This window comes from Erpetoichthys calabaricus, chromosome 6 (genome assembly GCF_900747795.2).
Source record: "Erpetoichthys calabaricus chromosome 6, fErpCal1.3, whole genome shotgun sequence".
Classification (NCBI taxonomy): domain Eukaryota; kingdom Metazoa; phylum Chordata; class Cladistia; order Polypteriformes; family Polypteridae; genus Erpetoichthys; species Erpetoichthys calabaricus.
The window spans coordinates 69,081,208-69,108,079 of NC_041399.2; the positions used below are offsets into that span (position 1 = coordinate 69,081,208).

Here is a 26,872-nt window from a genome sequence, read left to right on the forward strand (position 1 = left end):
AAAAACTACCAGTGATAGAATAGTCAAAAAAATGGCGGGAAATAAACAGATAGGCCACAACCAAGCAAATCACATCCGAACTCTACAATAGGGTGAAGGTTATCAAATCAGAATGCACCTCTTAATTAGACTGTGTATCAAGTGGGCTGCAACAGCCTAAGACCATGTTAGGTATTAATGTTGTCAGCAAAACACAACAAAGTGTCCATCCTGTGGGAAAAAAGCATTAAAACAAGAATAATGTGGACTGGGAAAAAAGTTACTTTGTCTGAGAAATGTTGTTTCCTTTTGCATCTTGCTGATGGAAGAGTCACAATTTGGTGCAATATGAGTCCACTGAGATATCCTGTCCAATATTAACAATCCAGGCTAGTGGTGGTAGTGTGATGATGGTGTGGGATATACTGTATTTTCATGACATACATTACAATGCAATACAGTACAACTTATTATTTGGTATAATGCTGTATACTGAGTGCAGGCTCAAAGCGCTGCAAACAGTTCTCTGCTTAAATACACATATAGATTATACTAATTACTAAATACAGAACTGGTACATATATAAATGCAGATTTATTAAAACACACAAAGAACAAGGTAGAAACTTATTAAACATGATTCGAAACCAACAATATCTGACCATGTGGCCTGTTGGTGGAAATTAAAATTGTACAAGAGAAATTCAATAATCAAGTCACAGTCCTGGAGACCTCAGCCAACTGGCCGCTTACCCACTCCTGGATTTTCTACTGTGGAGTCTGTGCTGCTGTCCAATCTGATGAGAGAATCTTTCCATCCGATGATTCCTATGCTGCTTTATCCGAGATGACACTTCCATATGCAGGAGAGCAACCTGGAAGTAGAGCAATGGCAACCAAGTGCCACATCCAGATACTGAGAAGTGAAACATTATAGAAGAGGGCTAGTAATGGTTTAAGAATACTGTGATACATTTATTTCTGTACAAATGACTAGCGAGCAGTAATGCAGTATACACAGCTAATCAGCAACTCTAGTCAGGGTATGCTAGACTAAAGTAGTGAGTCTTCAGCCGGGATTTAAAAGCTGAGACTGGAGGGCCATCTCTTATAATAGCAGGCAGATCATACAACAGCTTCATTTCCTTGTAACTAAAAGCTTGACCTTGCACTGTTTTTTAATTTTTGCTTAGAATCTTGACATCTCAATGTGCACCCTGGTTTATAAGAAATGATAAGCTCAGATAAGTAAGCAGCATCCTTGGCCATATAAGGCTTTATAAGTTAAAAGAAGGATTTGGAAATCAGCTCTGTGCTTAACTGGGAGCCAGACAGCAGCCGATCAGACTCCATCACCTGAGCGTGTGTTCAGCCCCCAACACTCGCCCGCCCCCCCCCCCCCCCCCCCCCCCCCCCCGCCTTCATAACGCGAGTGGCAGAGACGTGAATTGGCTGGAGTGTAGCGTGTACATCAGCCTTTATTTTTACTATAACAGCCTTTACTTTTACTATAACAGTTTATACATTAATGCATTAATATGTTGAATGTGCAGCATATAAAAGAACAAAAAGAGAGCAAGGTAAAGGTACAGTATATATGTACACTTATTAGCCTTTCAGCACATACATCACTGAGCTCTCCTAAGAAAGGTTTCTATACTTCCATAAAGTACTCCTAGGAGAGTTTGGCCTCATAATTAGACGAGACTACATAAGCTTTTGTAATACAGATGTCTGTCGTTTTATGAGGCATTGAAAGACCTCTGTGGAACTAAACATAAAAGTAAAAAGTGTTGGAAATTAATTTTATAACTTTAAGCAGCTTGGCCAGGTGATAAGAAATTATAAAATTTTATAACTATTAGTCTAAAATTTGCATAGTCAGGGGAGGAATGAACAAAAGGCGTAACGTATTACTGTAACTAAGTATATCTCACAGAGCAGGTCCACTGTGACCTCCAAAAATTTTCCTTTCTAGCATGTTTCTCACCCTGATGTTATATTCCATTTTTCAAGATACATTTTTTTTAAGTCAGAGGTTGTTAAGCTTTGGTCAGCTTCTTGTGGCCAACAGTGACCCTTCCAAACATGTTTAGAGCCCACAGTATCCAAGAGTATGACCATAAATGATAAATTTAAGTCACGGTGGGAGTCTATTAATTCATTTTAGATTCACATCAATTCAAGTAAAGGTCATGGGGCAAGTAATCAACCCTAAATGGGGCACCCGTCTATCACAGGCCAAATTCACTCTTATTACTCAGTGGGCTTTTTTTCTAATTCCATTAGATAGATAGATAGATAGATAGATAGATAGATAGATAGATAGATAGATAGAGGTAGAGAGGACTTTCAAATTCACAACTAAACGTTGTATTCCCAATAGCTGTCTTAAGGTGGCAGTAGTTTACCATTTTTCTGAATACACCGACTTGTCCTCATTCCTAATGTGAATGCTCTAAAAAGAAAGAATGGAGTTCCAGAAGAAATAATGCCTAAGGTGTTACATAACAACAGATAAAGCTGTGCTGTAGCTACTCCACACTTTTGTGAGTTCTTTGTAGATTTTGTAAAGCTTATGTGCACTGGTTTGGGGATTGCTGTTTAAATATCATGAAGTTTGGTTAGTTAATCTCATAATTACACATCATGAGTGTCTGATCATTTCCTAGAGCATTACAAATCCTAGTTCTGATGAAAGTCTTATCTCCTACTTTACAAGTCTGTTTTTTAATTTATCAACAATTACAGCGAACTTGAGCAAATGTTTTGGTTTGATTCAGTAAAGAAAGAAAATGTAATGTAAACATTTATATTAAAGATTGTGTGTATGGTATGCTAGAACACAGCTTAAAATATTCCTAGTCATTCTCGGATGCAATGCTTTTTTACACAGTAAAATACAATATTATCAGCAAAATGTGTCCTAAAAGAAGTCATCACAATGGCACAATGCAAGGTGGGAGAGGTTGTCAGTGGTGAATCTGTAGTGAGTAGATTTATACCATAACAGCTGGTCAGTTGCACAATTGCACCCTAATGCAAACCATTCAGGAGAACCACAAACTATTCTCTCAAGTGAAATTCTTGAACCCAACTTAAATGAAAATGACAGGCTGCATAGATTCTATGAGTAAAGACACTAATTACTTGGCAAACATGTCATGTTAATAATTTGACAACAGAAATAAATGATTTAGAAAAGATGTTTAAAGTTGACATTTTTTTCAGTGTGCAGAGCAGCCATGTATTGGATCCATAAAATAAGCTAAACATGATGAGTCTTTGAATCTTAAAGGTGACAACATAGAATGGGAAGATTTAGTCACGCAATTTGAATAACAATAACCGCGTACAATGGAGGAAAACCAGATTACACAAGAGTGGTGAGAACAGGTAGTGAATTGCATTTAAATAGAAGTTCATCGATGACAAAAGCCTGCACATTAACACTGCAAACTGTCACACTTGTCTGAATTATTTTTACTTTTAAATTTCCATTTTTAGTATGAAATTTAATTGCTTTAAACTCCCAAAGGTAAGTTTTGCTGTTAAGGAAGACATTTCTTTAAAAAAAATTTGCTGTGTAATGTAAACAGTTAAAAATAACACAGACATATTGTACTTCTTGTGTGGTATTGTCTTGTATGTCTATCATGACTTCTTTAGCAACGTATGACTTAATTTTGAACTCCTGAAATTGTTTTTTTTTTTTTTATATTTTATTAATTTTTATTGTAATCATTCCATACAAATAGATCCATTTATAACCAAACCAATTGAAGACAAATCAAACCCCACCCCTGAGAAGGAGAGCTTAGCTAAAGGAGAATTGCTTAGGGCTTTTTAATAAGACAATAATAAGCAAAAGAAAGGGAGAAATAAATATCTATGTAAATAAGAGATGGAGAAGGGAATTAAATGCGGTTATAGTTATTTCTCTTATTCTAAAATAAAATTGATTAGATCCTACCAGGTTTTGAAAAAATTTTGTACAGATCCTCTAACTGAGAATTTGATTTTTTCCAATTTCAAATAATATAAAACATCGGTTTCCCACTGACTTATAAGAGGAGAATTAGGATTCTTCCAATTTAACAGAATAAGTCTGCGTGCCAAACGTGTAGTGAATGCAATCACCATTTGCTTGTCCTTTTCCATTTCAAGTCCGTCTGGAAGAACACCGAACACAGCTGTTAATGGGTTAGGAGGGATTGTGACCCCAAGGCTGTCTGAAAGGCACTTAAAGATTTTGGTCCAAAATGATGTTAATTTGGTACAGGCCCAGAACATGTGACCCAGTGAGGCTGGAGCTTGGTTGCAGCGTTCGCAGGTTGGATCTTGCCCTGGAAACGTTTTGGACAGTTTTAAGCGAGACAGATGAGCTCGACACATAATTTTTAGTTGAATAATTCTATGCTTTGCGCATATGGAGCTCGAGTGAATTCTCTACTTTGCTACCTTCCACTCCTTTTCTGATATATTGATTAAGAGATCTTCTTCCCAATGTCCTCTTGGATCTTTGAAAGGTAGGGACTCTAATAGGATTTTATATAATGAGGAAATGGTGTTTAATTCCTTGAAATTGAGCAGTATTTTTTCCAGCATTGTGGAGGGTGTGGGGTGGGGGAAATCAGGCAATTTCTGTTTAACAAAATTTCTAATTTGAAGATAGTGAAAGAAATGAGTAGCTGGGAGGTTGAATTTTGAACGTAATTGTTCAAAAGATGTAAATATGTTGTCCATATAAAGATCTCTGAGCATTTTAATCCCAAAACTTTTCCAGGTATTAAAAACTGGATATGTTTGCGAGGGTTGAAAGAGGTGGTTCTCTTGCAGAGGTGCCACTGATAAAAGATTTTCCATCTTAAAATGCTTTCTAATTTGGTTCCATATTCTAAGTGAGTAAAGCACAATTGGGTTATTAGTATATTTGCGATAACTTGCATTTATTGGAGAGCAGAGCAGGGAGTATAAAGAAGTACTACAGGATTTTACTTCTATTGCGGACCAAGCCTGTGTATGTTCATTTATTTGTGTCCAGGTTTTTATGGCTTGTATGTTTGCTGCCCAGTAATAAAACTGAAAATTAGGTAAAGCCATGCCACCTTCTGCCTGAGGTCTTCGTAGGGTTGCTCTTCGGATATGTGGGTGTTTTGAGTTCCAAATGAATGAGGTTATTGTTGAATCTAACTGTTTAAAAAACGATTTATTGATATATATTGGAATGTTTTGAAATAAAAAAAGAAGTTTAGGAAGGATATTCATCTTAACAACGTTAATTCTTCCGGCTAGAGTGAGATGAAGGGTTGACCATCTATCCAGGTCTTGCTTAATTTTTTCAATACAGACAGCAAAATTTTGTTGATAAAGAGCTTTATGTTTACTTGTGATATTTACCCCTAGGTATTTAAACTGATCTGCTATGGTAAAAGGTAGGGTGTCCAATCTAATATTATATGCTTGTGAATTCACTGGAAAGAGTATACTTTTATTCAGATTAATTTTAAGACCAGATATCTTTTGAAATTCTGTTAGTTCTGTTAGTGCTGTTAGAACTGCAGGGACAGTGTTTTCTGGGTCTGATATATATAAAACCATATCATCTGCATATAGAGAAATTTTCTGTTCCAGTCCTTCTCTGACAATCCCCTTTATCTGATAAGAATTTCGTCAGTGAACCGCCAGTGGTTCAATAGCGATTGCAAACAGCAGTGGCGACAAGGGACATCCTTGTCTGGTGCCACGTTCTAGCTTAAAGTAGTCTGAGCAAATGTTATTAATACAAACTGAAGCTTCTGGATTGGTATACAGTAGTTTGATTCATGCACAAATATTCGGGCCAAACCCAAATTTCTCCAATGCAGTGAAAAGGTAGTTCCTTTCAATCATATCACATGCTTTTTCTGCGTCTAATGATAGTAATATCTCTGGGGTGTTTGATTTTGCTGGTGAATATATAACATTAAACAAGCGTTGGTGATTGGAAGATAGATGTCAGCCTTTAATAAATCCAGTTTGATCCTGTGATATTACCAAGGGCAGCACTTTCTCCATCCTTCTAGCTAGGATTTTTGAGAGTATCTTATCATCATTATTCAGGAGTGAAATTGGTCTGTATGATGCACATTGTAACAAGTCCTTATTTTGTTTAGGAAAGACGGTGATTAATGCTTGTCGAAATGTTTGAGGTAGTATTTGGTTGTCTCTAGCTTCTGTAAATGTTGCCAATAAGAGGGGAGCTAGCTGAGTGGAGAATTTCTTATAAAATTCTACGAGGTAACCATCAGGACCTGCTGATTTCCCGCTTTGTAGTGACTTTATAGCATCTTGTAATTCTGTTAGCGTTAGAGGTTTATCCAGTTCCTCAGCATCTTAAAGCATCTATTTGTGGTGTCTGTAATGTATCCAGAAATGCAATTGATTTTGTGTTGTCTTCCTTGAGCTCAGTAGAATATAAGGATTTATAATAATCTCTAAATGCGTGCATTATATTTTTATGGTCTATAATTTCTTCTCCATTCGTGTTGGTAATTACTGGTATTGCATTGCGAACTTCTTATTTGTGAATTTGTTGAGCTAAAAGCTTATTAGCTTTTTCTCTGTGTTTATAGTAATGATGTCTAGACTTATAAATAAGTTGTTCAGTTTCTTTAGTTGTTAAGATGTTAAGTTCTGTATGCAGGGCCTGCCTTTTCCTGTGGAGAGCTTCACTTGAACTTCTGAAATTGTTAATGAGACAAATCCTGCTGACATTCAGTCACAACGATAACTGCAAGTGCAGTAAGGAGCGAGGCATGTTTGTAAGGAATGCAAAGTGAGCTTGTGAGTGAATGCATGGTTTTGATAGTGAGTGAGATTCTATCAGGAGCTTATTAAAAATACATTTTATAAAAGCAACAGATCCTAAAATGAGCACAAATATCAAATAAATTTTGAAGGGCCTTCTTGTGAAGCCAAAAATTCCTATTGTTGAGTTAAATAAAAAAAAATGACCAGAATACTATTAAAAGTATTTGTTGTGATTTACATACAGTGTGTCCTCACAAAAGCAAATTGACAAAGCTACAAAGCAGTGGAAAAAGACATAATGCAAAGACCAGGGTAACAGCTCCACTTGCAAATGAAGCTCTAGGTACCGTAAATAAAAATAATATGGTCCCTCAGTTGAGCCTCTAGCATTAAATGAACTGCCTGGATGGTTTTCAGAAGGCTGCCTGCCACTTCAGTAGTTAAGGATCTGTGAACAAATTCAGAAACACATCCAGAAGGAAGAACGCAATCATAGTTGAACAGTAAAGGTCTATTTTGTTAGAATTTCAAAGAAAGAGTCTAGAATTTCAAAAGGTCAGTAGAAAAGAGAATGTCGTAAAACGCATGATAATGAAGTCAAAATGATAACCTTTTTATACTGGGAATGGAAAATATAATCGAGTGGAAGGACCTGGTGCATGTACAGTAAGTATGCTAACATGGATATCTGAACTTTATCAATCAATTCAATCAATTCAGTTTATTTTGAAATAGCATTCTTCAAAGTCTGCAGGCTCAGAGTGATATAACAAGTTCACAGGTAAAATGCAATTACCATTTTACAAATTAATAATTACATAATGTGTATACCCATTAAGATACAGATTTTCTAAACACACTGAAAAGCAAAGCAATTACAAACTGATTAACATAAATGAAACCTAACATTATCTGCACCTTAATACATCATTGGCATTGATCTCTGCCCAGTCGACAAAAGAGGAGTCTTCTTCTTTTTCTTTCTGCTACTCCCATTAGGGGTCACCACAACGGATCATCTTCTTCCATATCTTCCTGTCCTCTGCATCTTGTTCTGTTGCACCATTCACCTGCATGTCCTCTCTCACCACATCCATAAACCTTCGCTTAGGCCTTCCTCTTTTTCTGTTGCCTGGCAGCTCTATCCTTAGCATCCTTCTCCCAATATACTCAGCATCTCTCCTCTGCACATGTCCAAACCAACGCAATCTCGCCTCTCTGACTTTGTCTCCCAACTGTCCAACTTGAGCTGACTCTCTAATGTACTCATTTCTATTCCTGTCCATCCTCGTCACACCCAATGCAAATCTTAGCATCTTTAACTCTGCTACCTCCAGCTCTGTCTCCTGCTTTCTGGTCAGTGCCACCGTCTCCAACCCACATAACATAGCTGGTCTCACTACTATCCCGTAGACCTTCCCTTTCACTCTTGCTGATACCCGTCTGTCCCAAATTACTTCTGGCACTCTTCTCCACCCATTCCACCCTGCCTGCACTCTCTTTTTCACCTTTCTTCCACAATCCCCATTACTCTGTACTGTTGATCCCAAGTATTTAAACTTTTCCAACTCTACTCCTTGCATCCTCACCATTCCACTGACCTCCCTCTCATTTACACACATATATTCTGTTTTGTTCCTACTGACCTTCATTCCTCTCCTCTCTACAGCATATCTCCACCTCTCCAGGGTCTCCTCAACCTGCTCCCTACTATCGCTACAGATCACAATGTCATCAGCAAACATCATAGTCCATGGGGACTCCTGTCTAATCTCGTCTGTCAACCTGTCCATCACCATTACAAATAGGAAAGGGCTCAGAGACAATCCCTGATGTAATCCCACCTCCACCTTGAATGCATCCGTCACTCCTACTGCAGACCTCACCACTGTCACACTTCCCTCGTACATATCCTGTACAACTCTTACGTACTTCTCTGCCACTCCCGACTTCCTCATACAATACCACAGCTCCTCTCAAGGCACCCTGTCATATGCTTTCTCCAGGTCCACAAAGACGCAATGCAACTCCTTCTGGCGTTCTCTAAACTTCTCCATCAACATCCTCAGAGCAAACATCGCGTCTGTGGTACTCTTTCTTGGCATGAAACCATACTGCTACTCACTAATCATCACCTCATTTCTTAACCTAGCTTCCACTACTCTTTCCCATAATTTCATTCATCAGTTTTATTCCCCTGTAGTTACTGCAGTCCTGCACATCCCCCTTATTCTTAAATATCGGCATCAGTACACTTCTTCTCCACTCCTCAGGCATCCTCTCACTTTCCAAGATTCCATTAAACAATCTGGTTAAAAACTCCACTGCCATCTCTCCTAAACACCTCCATGATTCCATAGGTATGTCATCTGCACCAACGGCCTTTCCATTTTTCATCCTCTTCATAGCTGTCCTTGCTTTCTCCTTGCTAATTCGTTGCATGTCCTGATTCACTATCTCCATATCATCCAAAATCTTCTCTCTCTTGTTTTCTTCATTCATGTATACTCTCCTGTACTTCCCCATTTCACCACCAGGTTTCCTTTTCCTCCTTCCTCTGTCCAGATGTCATGCCAAGCACCCTTCTTGCTGACACCCTTACATTATCTGCTGTAGTTTCCCAACTGTCTGGTAACTCTTCACTACCACCCAGTGCCTGTCTCACCTCCTCCCTAAACTCAACTTTGCAGTCTTCCTTTTTCAACTTCCACCATTTGATCTTTGGCTCTTCCCTCACTCTCTTCCTCTTCTTGATCTCCAACGTCATCCTACAAACCACCATCCTATGCTGCTTAACTACACTTTCCCCTGCCACCACTTTGCAGTCTTCAATCTCCTTCAGATTACCTCTTCTAGTTGCAAAAGAGGAGTGAAAACAAAAAATACAGTCAGCAGCATCACTGGGGAAAATAAACCTTAGGAGGATGCCTACAGTCAGTTGTAAAAACCTAGCAACATTCTGTTCTTACATCCTGTTTATTTTAGTACTAGAGAAACACGCAGATCCACAGCCCTAAAATAAAAGGCAAATAAAAACCAAGATGAAGATAAGGAGCTGTTGATATTTCTTATATTTTATAAATTGATACCACAAATGTCTAGAATCTAGACATTTACATTTGCAGACAACAGGCAGAGAGTTTACTGTTGTTTACATCTAGACTCTAGATGTAAACAACAGTAAACTCTCTGCCTGTTGTCTGCAAATGTAAGAATTTACACTTACTAGTTACTTCCCTCAGTTCCTCTAGACATCATAATGGATTTTATTGCTTTGGATGGCTCTTTCAGGGCAAGCAGAACATTTCTATTTTTTCAACACACCCTTTTGTTCTCAACATTAAAAAAAATTTGCTTGACATTGATCACATCATTCATGTAACATTGTAGTCGATGTAAGGATGTAGTGATATGGTTGGATGTTTTAACTATTTGATGATCTTCTACATTGCTGCTGCACATTTCTGTCCCTGGGGTGTTCTTGCATTCCGTATCCTGGACATTGTTTTGCATGCCTGTCAGCCATCATGTTTATGTGGCGTTTTAATTTGGTAGAAATTAAATTTGAAGATATAATAAAGAAAGAAATCTTGTCTTCTCTAAAACCTCTCTGAGACAGAAACCAGGCAGGAGGAAACTTGTCCATTGCATCTTTTATTTACTCTTCAGCAAATGCTGAAGAGGGAGCATTCATCACCATAATCTGTTACAGAATGATAAAAAAAAAAAGGTCTGAGATCCATTTTTAAACAATTGAATTTACATAACTGTGCTGATTAATGCATACATTTACTCTGATTGGTTTGTTGGTTTGTTGGCTTACACCAAATAACTTACCCAAATTAAAGTCTACTACACTTTTGTTCTTCTCATATCTCTTAGGTTCATCTATTACCCTTGAAATCTCAGTGTATGTGACAACTGTCCAGTCTTGTTGTTTCTCTTAATCATCTCCTAGTACATTTTGTGTATTACATCAAAGATTCTCCTAGTACATTTTTGTCTTTTATTTACTTAACCAATTCAGTAGTTCTCTTCATGACATTTCTAAAAGAAATGCTTATTATTTTAATGTGCACTGTAAACCAAAACACTTTTCTATTGCTACCTCCAAATTATTCTCTTTGATGCACTTGCGCCACCTGCCTGGAAGTGCCTGGATTCCAGCACAATAAAAGGTTTTGTCTTGTCCTCGCACCCACTTGTGCACCCTAGTTATTGTCAAACACCACATGCTGAGGGGTACTACAGTCATTAGTGCGAGTTACTGTGACTTTCTGGAGACCAACGTGAAGCCTGCTATTCGATCCAAACGGCGGGGGCTGCTGTCTCAAGCAGTCCTTTTGCTAAGACAATGCCCACCTGTCCACACACTGCTAAGAACACCAAGGCTGTTTTGGAGAAACTGAAGTTTGAGGTATTTGGCACCGTGTGATTTCAATCTTTTTGAACCGTTATAAAAACAAGACAGATGATGACATGAAGAAAGCGGTGCACGAGTGGTTGTGAGGACAAGACAAAACCTTTTATTCTGCTGGAATCCAGGCAGGTAGCGCAAGTTTATTGAGAAGAGTGGATTCTCCATTGAGAAATGACTATCAGTTTTTGATATCCCATTTTCTAACTTTAGCTTGACTCCCCTCATACTTTGCTTTTTGGCAGTCCTATCTTTTTTATTGCAGACATGATGATGTCAGGGTTTATGATGCTGATTTGGTTTCGTGATAGCAACTCATGTTGTTACTAATACCAATATGGGAGTGCACAGAGAATAAGTGCAGAAACTGGAGATGCCATCAGGAAAACAAACCACAAAATGGTGGTGCAGAAAATTGTTCATATGAATGAGTTACTGTGGAACTAGAACATAAATTGTTATTAAAAGTTTCAATTGATTTTTATTATTTTACAACCTAGTCATAATAGAATTAGAAAAAAATGGGTGAAGAATAACAGATCATTTCATTTGAGCAAAACAAAATAAAAACAGCACTGTGTGGCTCCTCTTCATCATCAGCTGGATAGAGATGACAAATATTAAAAATCCACAATAGATTAAAAAGACAGTAGACAGTTCTATGTCTCTTATCTAATCTGTGACTATTCATAAACACTATATTTGGTCTTTGGGAGTAAACGTGATAACATATGAATTATAAAAAACTGACAAGAAAAAAATACCCAAACTAGGTGGACTTTTTATAAAACATTTGACTTCCAGTAATTTTATGTCTACATCACAAAGTGTCTCCCAAACTAGTCTGGACTGAAAACACTGTCAAAATAGTAATAGTTGTGATAATGCTATTTACAGTATATATGATACTGTATAAAAATATATATCACTTATTAATAAATCCTCATAAAGGGAAAAAAGTCAAAACCAACACATCCAACGATTGCACTACATAAATTCTGTGTGACAGTTAGCATCAATCACACTGCGGTCACAGTTAGTTAGCTTGTGACTTGCCCAATCTAATATTTGGGTAAGCAACAAATAAACCTCTTATTCACAACTGAACACTATACACCATATACTGACTTAAAAGTCATTTAAGTAGGCCAGTTATGTTAAAGAGGTGATGTACTTAATAAAGTGGCCACTATTCATATAATTTATCTCAGTTGTGATTTTGGTCTAAATGGAGAAAATGTATCTTTTGGTGAAAACCAAACATTGTCCAAAGAAGAATGTCGTAGTTGTTAGAAAGCACTGCAGAGGCAGCATTCTTTTTTTGGAAACATTTTCTTCAGTAAAGCTAAATGTATTTCTCAGTATGGAAAAGAAACTAAATGGATAAATATATAGACAGATTGTTCAAGAAAACCTGCTGCCATCTGTGTGACAACTGAAATTGGGAGAGAAGTTCCCATTTCAACCGAACAATGAACCTGGAGCAGGCATAGAGTCAGTATGATAGTAAAGTGGTGTGAGAAGTGCTCCGTGGCAGATCTCAAACACATAATCATGTGTGGGACTCCAGTCGGGTTTGGGTGTGAGTGTGCACACTTTGCTTTGTGGCTAATTAGGGTGCTTGGCTGAACATGGTGCGTACACGTGTGGAGGTGAGCAGAATGGTTGGGTGCCTCAATTGTGTCTCAGAGGACGCGACGTGTTGTACCTGCACCCAATTACACATAAGAGGTATAAAAGAAGCCTGCACAAAGAAGAGAAAAATTCAGGTTAAAAGATGGAAACGAAGACAGGAATGGGAGAGAGCCTGTGCGGGGGAAAGGAGGCAGACAGCCAGGATGGGAGCCCTTTGGAGGAGTGTAGGGCTGACATTCAGGGGCCCATTGTGACCCATTGTTCAAGCAAGTCTCTGCATAAGGTCAAGGAGGGGCAGAATCGGAGAAGAGAGACTCGGTGCGGCACCCTGCCCGTTAGCCATAGACAGCAGCAGGGACACCCACTTAGGAGAGAAGGTTGGCTGTGCCTGCCTGCAGGACATCTTGAGGATCCCGTATCGGGTAACCAGAGAAGACATCAGTTTTAGAAAGGAAGCACTGGGAACTGAGATTTTAGAATGGCTCCCTGAAGTGGGACTCATTTTAATTAATTATTTATGGATTTGGTTGTAACTTCCACATGGATTCTGTTTTATGAGATTATTTATTGATTTATTCTGGATGCAGCACTTCTCTTTTGAAGGCTGTCTTTTGCTGGAGTTTTATAAAAGCACTTGAACACTTCTTATATCTAGTCTTTGCTGTGAGTGTGTCCTCATTTGCCCAGCTCATCTTGGTGATGAGTATCGTTGGTGGCACATTCAAGAAGCTCCCAAATGAAAGAGGGAGCACAGAGCCAACTCACACAGTCACAAGTGTATAAGGAATAAAAAGAGAGATATACCAACATGTTTGTCAAGTGTTTGGAGACTGTTCAGGCAATCAAGCTTGTTTGGTCATCTACTAGCTACTGTATGGTGTCCCAATATGTCATACAGAATGTTTGGAAATTGTCAGAGAAATTTCCCTGAGTGGCTGTCCTAAGTCTAACTTGAAGAGTACAGGCATCAACAGACCCCAAGTGCTGTGACTGTGAACAGCTTTGTAAGGAAGAAAGGGAAACAAGACTAAATGTTGGTGTACTACCTCCACAACCCCTCTAACTGAAGCAAAAGATTCATTTTCTGAAGATTAATTGTATTAATGGCATATTGTGTTATAAGGTGTAAGTAAAGCTAAATTAATATGATTTAATGAACTTGGAAATGATTTTGTGGCACCCTTAAATGCACACATTTTATCTTATGCAGCATCTTTATGTGGTGAACACCATTCTGGGAAATTTTACATTGAGTGCTCTGTTACACACATGGTGAGCACTTTTTAAAGCAGTGATGTCAAGATTTACTAACCACTATGGTGGCTGCAATTTCAAGAAGGTGCAGCTGTTTAAAACAATACATTTTCATGCTCCCAAAATCACAGATAGCGTAGGTACTATCTGTCTAGGTTTTACTTCTGCTTTGAAAACAAAAAAGCACCTTTAAACATAAGCAGTGAAACTGAAACAAGATGAATACGTTGGCTGCCAGTTAATCACGGGAGTATATTTGAATGTTCAGTAATCTACACTGAAAGAATAAAAGGAACTTTGATGAGGGTGATTTACCAAAGTTAGTTTACTTGCACAATTGTATGGCAAATCCCTTATAGTGTCAAAGTGTTAGAACAGAAAAATATAATTAATTTAAAACCTGATGAATGATGAATCTAAAACTATGGTGCATAACTATTCTTTTACTTTTTTCCAACATAATATTCCTTTTGTTCTAAAACCTAACCATGACATTTTATTAGCATACAGTGAATCTAGAGGGAGTTTGCAACAGAATATGAATTATTTCCATTATGTGGCATTACAGTGCTTGTTCAGGTCAGACTTGGGGTGCTCAAAGTTTCTGGCCTAGTTGGTCAAAATACAATTCATGAAGAGGACCAACCAAACTGGATGTTACAATGCAGTAAATCTTATTAAATATGTTTTTTTTATTGTCCTCTAATTTAATAGCAGTGCACCATAATTTTGAGCAATAATGCTTCCATAATCATCATATTATTATTTTCTTTCAGATCCTTCAGTAATGTGATGTTTTGCTATGGTCAATGCCATTTTGTGGCTAGGTGGCTCCCACACAGCAAATCATGGCTAGGACCGCAGTCCCAAAAGTCGTATCATCATCAAAGTGATATCTTTTAAGCTGAAATCTGGCATCCAATGCTATGGATAACCAAAGCCAAACTTTTCTATGCTTTTTCCTGCATTTTCTTGTTAACAGTTTCAACTGTGTGTTTTCTTTCTGACGTTGATTGTTGATTAAATGTGGTGTTTCCAGTGTCTTTGATTTGGCTTTTTGGACCTTGTTGTTTCTTCTAATCATGTTTCCATCTCCTGACCTTTCTTACTGTCCCTGGGCTTATCACTTTCTGAGTGTGGCATAAACCACTACTAGGTTGTTGCTTACTAATATGTTCCTTCTGTCTTTCTTTTTCTGTGTTCCTCAAGTAAGCTGAAAGACTAACAATTTATTGAACAGAAATCTAACAAAACACTGCATAACTCTGAATCAAGGTGTTTAAGCCACACTTCTATGTTTTTTCAGCAATGTGTACCAATACAATGAGAATGAAAGCCGTGATACATGCTCCTATCATGCCCGATGCTAGACTAATGTGAAGCTGGGTATTGATGGAGGCGGGCAAACAAAATATTGTCAGTTTAAAAGGCTCTTCAAACTGAGTATTTCCACCTACTAAAACAACAAAAGAAATATTAAAAAGTAAAGTGTGTTTTTGTTAATGAGGAAGAAAGCCAGCTGTTGTATATTTACTGCAATGGATGTTTGAAAGCTTTCTGTCAAAATCTGAGCAATCACTGATCATGCACCATTGTTAAAGGACAACCTCAATAGGTTTTTATAGCAAGCACAAAAGTGACAAGAGACCTAATAATAATACAAAAAAATTCACAACATCTCTGCTGCCCGTGTAAGTGGATTTCACTTTCACCAAACAACAAATATTTTAATTCTCGTGGATTCGCCTCTTCATTGGGAAGAAACACTACTTTTCCCTAACACAAATTAGATAATCTACAAGTCTCCAACTTAAAGTTCGATCTCTTTTCGCTGTTTCGCTATTTCACAGAGTAATAATTTCCATTTGTTTGCACTAATGCGATCTTTAATATCATTTTTTTGAGACTTTCGAATTTTAGCACTTTTTATCTCTAACCTGCTCTGCATGTGTACCGCGCCAACGTTTTTGAATTCTTTATGACATTCTACTTTGTCATCTACTCGTTGTCTTTTATTTCTAGCCCCGGGTGTGGTTAAATCTCATGGTACAAAGTCTCGTCTCGCGGGACGTGAAAGAATCTTTCTGAAAAAGTCACATCTCGTCCCAGGATTTTTTTATTATAATAGAGAGAAATGGTGAATATAAACTGCCTGTCTATTTTTAGATAATACTAGTTGATTACCCAGTGGCTTCACTCACTGAGTGCAAGGGAAAAAAATAAAATGTAGTCTATAAGTTATTAAACAGTAACACATTAACATTTTAAGAAGTAAAGATACATTGAGCACTACTGGAGTGGTTTTGGGTAAACTACATTTTAAAGGCAGTATACAGTAACACAACAGGTAAGTATTACTAACAGCAGCTAAAATGTATTTGGATAATCTGTCGGTAGTAGATACGTTTTGAAAGGCGGTACCCAACCGCTGTGGTATAGAAATTACATTTTCTATGTGATCGTCCAAATTTCTGTCTGACAACCTTGCACTATGTGCCTGTGATTTAAGAGAAAAATAATTCTGATAAATGTGGATGCTGCCCTTCCGTGCTTAACAGGCAGAAGGTCCAAACAATTCCCAAGTCCAACACTTTACATGAAGAGGTCTGTACATCTTATTAGATGTAAACTCTCCATCTTCTTAAAATAATTGATCACAACAGCAACCTTGAATGTTGCAGGGTTTCAGTGACCCGAACTCACCTTAAGGAACAAACAGAGTCCTGCTTCAATGGCGCCGATTACACTCATTCACAAAGATTTCCACTCTCCCAGGAGCCGACGGGGCACTTGAAGTGTCACAAACAGTGCGAGAAGAGAGGACTCTGCCCGACCCATTGTTTACAGCTCTGCACAGTTAAAAAGTAGAAAGACGCAAAGCTGTTTTCCTCATCTCTTCTACTATCAAGTACTGCCAACTAAAAAAAAGTTAGAATGTGGCAGTTTCCGCGACAGTCACGTGGACGAATAAATAAAACTTCTCGGCATGTTTGTGTTTACTTCTTTTTAATATCAGTAAAATAACTCTCACGCAAATAATAACAATTCATAAAGATGATATAAAAATGGTGTCCACAAACTAAGTGATTAGTTCCTGTATTATAATATGTTCTGTGGTCATACGTAATTTAAGTTTTATGTGTAATTTCCATATCGTGTGGTCATACGTAATTTCCATTTCAAACGCAAAAAGAATTTTATATATATAGATGTATGACATACCAACCCATCGCATAGCACACACAGTCAGTTTACCATTTTTGACATTCTTTGTAATTTGCATTTGTACACCTGATGTGTGCGTTTCCACTTTCTCAATCTATGAATGAATCTGTCCTCAATTAAATTATTATGAAAATGCCCAGATCACTTCATCTGATATCCTGTACTCCACTAATATCTGTTATATTGATGAGCCACAAAACTACACACCTCACTGGCTGTAACAGGAGTTGGAGTGAATATTAGACAAATTCATGACCTGGCCTGTTCTTCAACAAATGATGGCTGAGCGGATGTAGATTTTCCAGCACACTTGGTATTGGTATTGGCAGCAAACCCACTGCTAAAGTGAACAAAGCTAGTTGCAGTGTTTTCACTTGCCATTGAGACATCGCCAAACTGTTCAACGCTAACATCAGACTCTGACATATTTTGCAGTTATGGTTGTTCCCTTTTGCTAATAAAGCCTAAAGAGGTTTTAAAGTTATATGAAAAAGTTTGGGAAACCCTCTCAGCCTGCATAATAATTGACTCTACGTTCAAAAAGATAACCGTGGTATGTCTTTCATTTCCTAGGAACATCTGAATACTGGGGTGTTTTCCAAACAACGACTTTTAGTGAAGCAGTATTTAGTTGTATGAAATTAAATCAAATGTGAAAAACTGACTGTGCAAAAATTTGGGTCCCCTTGTAATTTTGCTGATTTGAATGCATGTAACTGCTCAATACTGATTACTTGCAACACCAAATTGGTTGGATTAGCTCGTTAAGCCTTGAACTTCATAGACAGGTGTGTCCAATCATGAGAAAAGGTATTTAAGGTGGTCAATTGCAAGTTGTGCTTCCCTTTGACTCTCCTCTGAAGAGTGACAGCATGAGATCTTCATAGCAACTCTAAAAGATCTGAAAACAAATATTGTTCAGTATCATGGTTTAGGGGAAGCCTACAAAAAGCTATCTCAGAGGTTTAAAATGTCAGTTTCAACGTAAGGAATGTAATCAGGAAATGGAAGGCCACAGGCACAGTTGCTGTTAAATCCAGGTCTGGCAGGCCAAGAAAAATACAGAAGTGGCATATGCGCAGGATTGTGAGAATGGTTACAGACAACCCACAGATCACCTCCAAAGACCTGCAAGAACATCTTGCTGCAGATGGTGTATCTGTACATCGTTCTTCAATTCAGCGCAATTTGCGCAAAGAACATCTGTATGGCAGGGTGATGAGAAAGAAGCCCTTTCTGCACTCATGCCACAAACAGAGTCGCTTGCTGTAAGCAAATGCTCATTTAGACAAGTCAGATTCATTTTGGAACAAAGTGCTTTGGACTGATGAGACAAAAATTGAGTTATTTGGTCATAACAAAAATCACTTTGCATGGCGAAAGAAGAACACCGTATTCCAAGAAAAACACCTGCTACCTACTGTCAAATTTGGTGGAGGTTCTATCATGCTGTGGGTCTGTGTGGCTAGTTCAGGGACTGGGGCACTTGTTAAACTCGGATGAATTCAACCCAATATCAACAAATTCTTGAGGATAATGTTCAAGCATCAGTCAAATTGAAGTTACGCAGGGGTTGGATATCCCAACAAGACAATGACCCAAAACACAGTTGGAAATCTACAAAGGCATTCGTGCACAGGGAGAAGTACAATGTCCTGGAGTGGCCGTCACAGTCCCCTGATTTGAATATCATCAAAAATCTATGGGATGCTTTGAAGTAGGTTGTCCATGCTCAGCAGCCATCAAATTTAACTGAACTGGAGAGATTTTGTATGGATGAATGGTCAAAAATACCTCCATCCAGAATCCAGACACCCATCAAAGGCTATAGGAGGCGTCTAGAGGCTGTTATATTTGCAAAAGTAGGCTCAACTAAGTATTGATGTAATATCTCTGTTGGGGTGCCCACATTTATGCACCTGTCTAATTTTGTTAAGATGCATATTGCATATTTTCTGTTAATCCAATAAACTTAATGCCACTGCTGAAATCCTACTGTTTCCATAAGGCATGTCATATATTAAAAGGAAGTTGCTACTTTGAAAGCTCAGCCAATGATAAACAAAAATCCAAAGAATTAAGAGGGGTTCCCAAACTTTTTCATATGACTGTATGCCAGGTCACTCTGTTCATGTATATCTTGCTCCATTCACATTTCCCTCCAATGAGACCTGTCTCTACTAGTAAATTCAGTTAGTTCTTAGCAGATAACCTCCTGTTAAAATCACATGTTTTGAATGACTATGATTGGTAAAATTTAAAGTCAGTCTCATTAAGTAGACATACTCTATATAATTGCTATCCATATATATGCTTTCCAAATATTTTAAAGAGTTACGAGTTATGTACATTAACCCTTACTCGAGCCAAGATCGAGCCAAGCAAATCATCAAAATACAAAGCACAATATGAATCAGACACCAAGAAATTAAAGCACAAAGTCTAATACTGGGGGATCAAAAATAAATAAGTTGCAAGAAAAAAAGCACAGAAAGAGATTTGGGATCCTAAAATGTCACATGTCATGGCATCATTTAGGAGAAACCTATAAACAAGTTACCAATTCAGATGTCATCAGTGCCGTATCCCCACAGAATGCTATTATGTTCCTGTGGAGATGTGATCAACACAAAATAGTGGTGCTTGTCAGGATCCATGATAGCACTGTGGCCAAAAATTCAGAATCCTTCATCTAGAAAACCACCAGTACCATGTACAGATCATGGCTAAGAATGTTACAAAGCAAAAGATTAAAAAAAAGAAAAAAAACCAAATTTAACCATCAAAGCAGTATGCCTGGAACATTACAATATCGAAGCACCAGGTGCAGCAACTCAGACACAGGCTAAGCACAACAAAAAATTCACATACTCCAAAAAGAGATATTTTTCTGAACAAGAAATTGCATTGACCAGATCATGAAAAATTGGAAAACTTGTGATTCCTTAGTGGAGCTGGCTATAAATATTTTACCAATATGTTAAGTTATTGAGGCCTGTTTACTTCTTGTTTAATTTTTGATCACAGTACCTTCTGCTTGAGGATGGGGGCAGAGCCCCTTCTACCCCTAATGCACAGGATCCCGGCTTGAGAATTGTAAGCACAATTAACTGTCAAAATCCAGCATTAAACTGTTGTTGGATCGAGAAAAGTAAAAATTGGGTTTGTTAATGGATGAATGATGAAATTTAAGTGTGCATTATCTATTTTTGTATATTATTTATACATAATTATTAATTTGTTTTTCTTTGCGTGTTACTACTTCTTTGACTTCTTGTAAAGCACTTTAAACTACATCATTTGTATGAAAAACTGCTATAGAAATAAATGTTGTTATTGTTGTTCTGGTCAATGTATGAACAAGCACTTCTGTTGTTTTCAGACATTAATGTGGCCGTATGACTTCCCCACTGAAACACAACAAGGACATACTGCATCTCAGCCACGAGGGGGCGGCGGGTGTACTATGTGTGAAGTGACTGCACCATCTCAAGTCTTACCTCTTTCATTTTGCCCTCTTTAGAATATCTGTCTTCTAAGTCTGTCTTCCCATTTATACAAGTTAGTACACATCAGTAGTTAACTGTACAGCACCTACTAACAGAGGAGTAATGCTTAGTGCTTGAGAGTGGAATAAAATACTATGAAATAAAAACGATACCTCCAGTAGGTTATAGGAGACGGCCGGCAGCTCAACCCAGCCGGGACGCACCTGAAATGGAAGGATGGGGGAAGGCAGCTTTTCCAGGACACTGCCTCCCCCAAGACGCTAGATAGCAGAATCCCTGGACTGCGGCGGTGCCCCGGATTCCCGCAGGGCACTATGGGACATGGAGTTTGGCAACACAGCCCTGCTGGGTACCGTTGGTGCCACCAGGTGATGCTGTGGGAAGATGGTGGGAGACGAAGTTCTCACCTGTCCCGGAAGTACTAGGGGAATCACAAGGACAGAAACCCTGAAGTACTTCCGGGCTGATCAAAGAACTTGAATTCTCCGTCTGACCTGGAAGTGCTGGCAAGTCATGTGAACAGAAGAGGAGAAGCACTTCTGGGTCAAGGACTTTATAAGGGACTGCTGAAGACCCAGCAGGAGAGCCAGAGTTGGGAGGAGGGAGACGAACCTTGCCGGGAAGAGTAGAGGAGACAAAAGAGACAAAGAGTATTGTGTGTTGTGATACTGCTAGTGCTTATTGGGACTGTGTTGTGCCTGTGGGAAATGGGGAAGGCTTTCCCACAGACAAAGAAAAGAAAATTAAACTTTTGGTTTTATTAGTGTGCCTCCTGCATCTGGCATTATAAAACAATGCTCACAGGTCCAAATGCCAACATATATGGTTAAGCGCTGGTATAGTACCATCTACTGTCAGAAAGTAATGGAAGCAAACCTGAAAACGTTCAAGTTCATTTTAAAGATTTTAACAGCTAACCAGCCACTTTTGGAGAATGTGAAGGCAAAACTTCAAAATGCCTTGACAAGCTTAATACCAATATGATAAGAATGTCAAGAATGAAATGAGACAAGAAAACTGCTATGAAATGAAACAGTCTTCATAACGTGCACAGCTCTCTGTGATGACAACCCCTGGGCTTTGTGAAGTAGCAGCCATACTACCTGCACTTCAGAAGAGGTCATCTGCCCGAGGCTAAGAATGTTTAGGCCTGGCCAGTACTTGGATGGGAGACCATCTAGGAAAAGCTTGTGTTGCTCCTGGAAAAGGTGTTAGTGATGCTAAAACTGGTGGAGTTTCTCATTTATCTTCTGGTTTTGTCTCTTGCTACTGCATTCTGAACACAGGTCTATTGGTGGCCTCCATCACTAGTCATCTTCTTATATGATCACTCATTTTTTTCAGCCATTTCTTAATGACTAATTAGACTAGACTCCAAAGGACATTTAGTGACTTGGATATTTTCTTGTCTCCATCCCTTGACTTGTACTTTTTAATCACGTTATCACAGAGTTGTGTGGACAGTTGCTTTTGTCTTCATTGTGTAGATTATGCAACCATACTGACTCCAGATACCAAAATGCATTTATAGTACAATCAATCGAAACCCCTGGACTACAGACAGGTCATCTCCATTGAACTAATTATGTGACCTCTAAAATGAACTGGATGTGCTAGTGATGATTTAGGTGTGTCACATTAAGCTACACAAGAATCCCTTAAAAACAATAATGTTAGTATAGTGGTGTAGCGAAATCAGTGTCCAGATCTCAGTCCAACTGAAAATTTGTGGCTGGACTTGAAAAGGGATGTTCACTTACAGTCAACATGTAACCTGACAGAGCTGAGCAGTTTAACAAAGAAGGAAGGGAAAAACGGCAGTGTCCAGATGTGCAAAGCTGACAAAGATCTGTGTACGCAGTCTCAAGATTGTCATGGCTGCCAAAGATGCATCTACTAAATACTGACCTGAAGGGGGTGAATACTTACATGATCAATTATTTTGTGTTTTTGATTAGTGATTAATTTAGACCACTTTGCACAGGTCTGTTTTTATTGTGACACTGATGAGTCTTTTTTTGCTGATTAAAAGTCAGAAGAGCCGAATTAAATCAATTGTGATTCAATATTGTAGAACGGTATTTGCCAACCATTTTTTCTGTAGTGGCACAAATTTTGTAATCAAAATCACCCCAAGGCACACCACCACTTTCTTACCAGCCACAAACACATTAAATCTGATAAACGTGCTCAACTGTCCGAAGGGACGGGACTATTGGAGGAGAAAAATAGCTCTGAGATCAGCATTCACAGACAAGCAACTTAGTGAGCACTTTGGCCACATCTCCCAGCTGCTTCGCTCCTTTGCCCGACCTTCTCTGCCACAGAGGCAACTCGTATGCCCACTATCCACCCACCTTGTGAGGCTCGTTGGCAGCCATACACCCTGGCAGATGGACTGTAGCAGCCAGGAGAAGCATCCAAAGTGCTCTAACGTGGCGATTATGGAGCTGCTTGTATGTCAGCTTCTCCATATAGTCCTGTCCTCCTTAGACAGGTATGGACCACCTGCGGAGCTTGTGCCTCTCAGGTTCAGACCCAAGTGTGTTACACTATTATTTCCATGGCACACCTGAGTAGCTCTCATGGCACAGCACACTGGTTAAAAAACATTGTTGTAGAACAACGAACTCTTCCAAGAAGTGAGTACTTCTTATAGGTACTGTAGCACATATTGCTACACTGCATAATATTTGCACAGTTAGATTTTTTTAAATAATGTGGTTCAGGATTTTCTCTGCTTTAGTTCTGACATGATGTAAAGCTTACTGAATTATTACATTATTAGTATTGACTATTCAGAACCTTCAAAAGCAGAAATCTTGGTCTTGACCTTGGTTAGTGAACTCTAACTCGACTGACTTTCTGCTTCAGCATGTCCCAGTACCTAGAGTTCTGTATTTTGTTGCTATTTCAATGTACCCCCACTTGATCATCAGTGTAGGTTAAGGTAGGAATCGTTTTTACTAATGTCAGAGATTTTTCTCCTTCCAGTCTAGAGCACAGGCAGAGTGGTGGCTCTGAGGCTAGGGATCTGCTCTGGCAATTGAAAGGTTGCTGGTTCGAATCCTGTAAATGCCAGAAGTGGCTCTATTCCGTTGGGCCACTTAGCAAAGCCCTTAACCTCCAATTGCTTCGTCCTGGGTATGACATTAACCTGCGTCCAGCCCTGCAAGCAGGTCCTCCAGCTAAAGGGAAGACTTGGGTGTTGGTGGCAGGATTGGCACTCCGGCCACCATATAAAACCTCACACTGTCCAGTGTGGTGCTGAGGTGTCACCCGCTGCATTTAGGTCCCAATCCATCATGTGGTGGGTGCAGCAACGCCGTATCAGTGCATGCTCCCAACCAGCCCCGAGCACTGGAATCTCATAACCCAAATAATGAAAATACCAGAAGCCATCACTGCTGTTCTCATTTGTATCTCATTTCTCGTTTCTCATTTGTATGCTGTAATTGTAATTGATACCTCTCATTCCAACAGCTTAACCATGAGCTTTAATATTTAACCTTAATTACATTGATATAAAAATTAACCTGTACACATGTAGCTACTGTACATCATCTTTTGCGTAAACTATTTTTTATTTCAGGTATTGCTGCTCATAAACCCTGTCCTAACCAAACCCTCACCCTCAGCCGCCTCCAGCCACTTATCTGTATGAATCCTGTCTCTCCCCCAGTCTACCCATACTGCTCTCCCTTTCCTGGCATTCCTTTTAGACCACTCAGACCTTAATTAACTTTGTTATGTTTAGTATGTTTAAACACTGCAGATGGGCGGCTGAACTCTAATAACATGTACATGCATGCATGCACACCTCAGCTGCATGATTTTCTTTACAGAGTTCCAATAATTATGAAGCATTTCAGAAGATTCTTTTAAAATAGTGGCCTAACCCAAAAAACACATGGCTGTATTTATGCATCAGGCAGCACTCATCTATGTTTGTATCCCGGTTAAACCAAACAAAGTAGACCACACTGATCATCACAGATTTTTAATTACTATTTTCCTATCAGCTACAAAAATTGCTTCTCTGGATGTGCAGTATTATACTCTTTTCTATTTTTTACATAGTAAAAAAGACATTAACAGAAAAAAAATCCATGTTTGCCACTTTCTATACATTTCAGTGAAGATAATTAAAAAACACTTTTCAGTAGTTAACTGAGGACATATGCAGGTTCTGCAGCTGCTTCCTTCCACAAGTATGGGCCTCTGGCCATTTTAGGAGTCAACCCCAGGCCTCTCACAGGATCACAGACAACCGGGAACCATTTGCTGGTTGATTGAAAAGGGAGCTTAGAGCCAGGAGGAAGATAGAGGTGGTCCACTCCTACAGGTACTTGTGGGTCCACATCATTGACAGGTTGCACTGGTCTTATAACACAGAAGAATTGTATAAGAAAGGACAGAGCAGGCTCTTTTTTCTTAGAAGAATGTTTTCCATTAATGTAGTTAGTGACATCCTTCACATCTTCTGCAAGTCTGTGATGGCCAGTGTGATCTTCTATGCTGTGGTGTATTTGACTGGTAACATCACTTCATGAGAGGCTCACCAAATCAATGAGTTAATTAAAAGGGCAGGCTTGGTTATGGGACACACTCTGGACCCCCAGGAGGTAGTACCAAAGGAGAGAATTGAAATAAAACTGAGTGCCATTATGAATAATACTGCACATCCTCTCTCTGACACACTAACTATGAGAACTTTCAGCCAACAAATTATTCAGCAGTGTCAAGAAACACTACTACTATATGTGTGACTCACGTGTGGGAGACTACTTAAAGGCTTATCTGATAGTAATTCCTTTCTCCTCTACAGATCGGATGACCGGAAGTTCCAATGACGTCACTTCTGGGTCACAGTTTCCTGGCCCCAATCCTTATCATCTGGCTCTTCCTTAAGGGGCACCACCACCCCTTTGTGTCATTCGTAATTTTGTCTCCAGTCTGAAAAGACCTCATTTGATTATCAACTGTTTTTTGCATTTTTTTCCATCAGTTATATGGGGTTCACCTTCAAGGTGCCCCAACTCTTTTATCTTGTCTTGTCTCCTGTTTTTCCGGTCTGGATTAGGCGGATTAGAAGATGACATGATATTGTACATTTTCATACTTGTTCTGTCTCTCTCTCTCTCTGTCTTGAATGAATGAGCGCATCATTGTGGAGAAAATGACATCCGACACAGAGGCACAGTGGATTTATGCTGCATGCTGTGCACAGAAAGCCGTGATGTGCATGTGGTGGTGTGTGTCCAAAGTGGTGAGAGCATTTGCTTAGAAACTTATGAATTTTTTATTTCTGGAATTATCTATTTTGGGCCATGGTAAAGTGGATAACTGAAACCGTGGAAACCAAATCTGTGGTTTTACTGTAAATACACATGCAACATATGGTGGATGCAGAATATGTTCAGACATCTTTAGTTTCTGAACATTTTGTATTATAGATTTAATTTTAAATGGATACATTTGCCTTTTTACCTATCAAGCCACACTTAGTAGCCCATAATGACAAAGTGGACACAGTTTCAGAAAGGTATTTAAATTTGACCAGAAAGGTATTTAAATTTGTCCATTTAAAATTAAATCTACAATACAATGAAGAGTTCAGAAAATGAAGGGGTCTGAAAAATTTCTGAATCCTAATTGAATTCATATAATTGACTGTTCATCAACCTTATGACTTGTGGGTAGAATACATAGATCGATGTCAGGAACGAAAGGGCTAAGATTAGGAATGCACAAGACTGGTCAGTGACATCTTCATCTGCTTCTACTGCTGAGGAGAAAAGTCACCAAGGAAGCCTTATGTGCGCTCCTTTCACTTCTTGGAAAAGAAGCCAGCTTTGTGACACTCCTGTTTCAAAGAAACACAGGCGCTGGTGCACAAAGAAGAGTTATATATATGTATAAAATATTATGTTTGATTGTTTGCCAGCCTGACATTTTCCAAGAGATACAGGGTGTCGCAGGGAAATGGGAAATTTTGGAACTAGGTGTTGGCGACCCTGGGGCATGGGCAGTTGTTTGGGACCAATGTGACCTCGTTTAGA

General features: G+C 38.8%; 1 long non-coding RNA gene across 2 annotated transcripts in view; it reads left to right on the forward strand.

Annotated features, from left to right (window-relative positions):
• The window catches only part of LOC127528384 (uncharacterized), a 51,997-nt gene extending 25,802 nt beyond the window's left edge, over nucleotides 1-26,195 (forward strand). For both annotated transcript variants that reach the window (XR_007935268.1, XR_007935267.1), the window contains exon 3: nucleotides 25,639-26,195. This is a non-coding gene — a long non-coding RNA (uncharacterized LOC127528384). The remainder of the gene's footprint in view (nucleotides 1-25,638) is intronic.
• The last annotated feature ends 677 nt before the right edge of the window (nucleotides 26,196-26,872 follow it).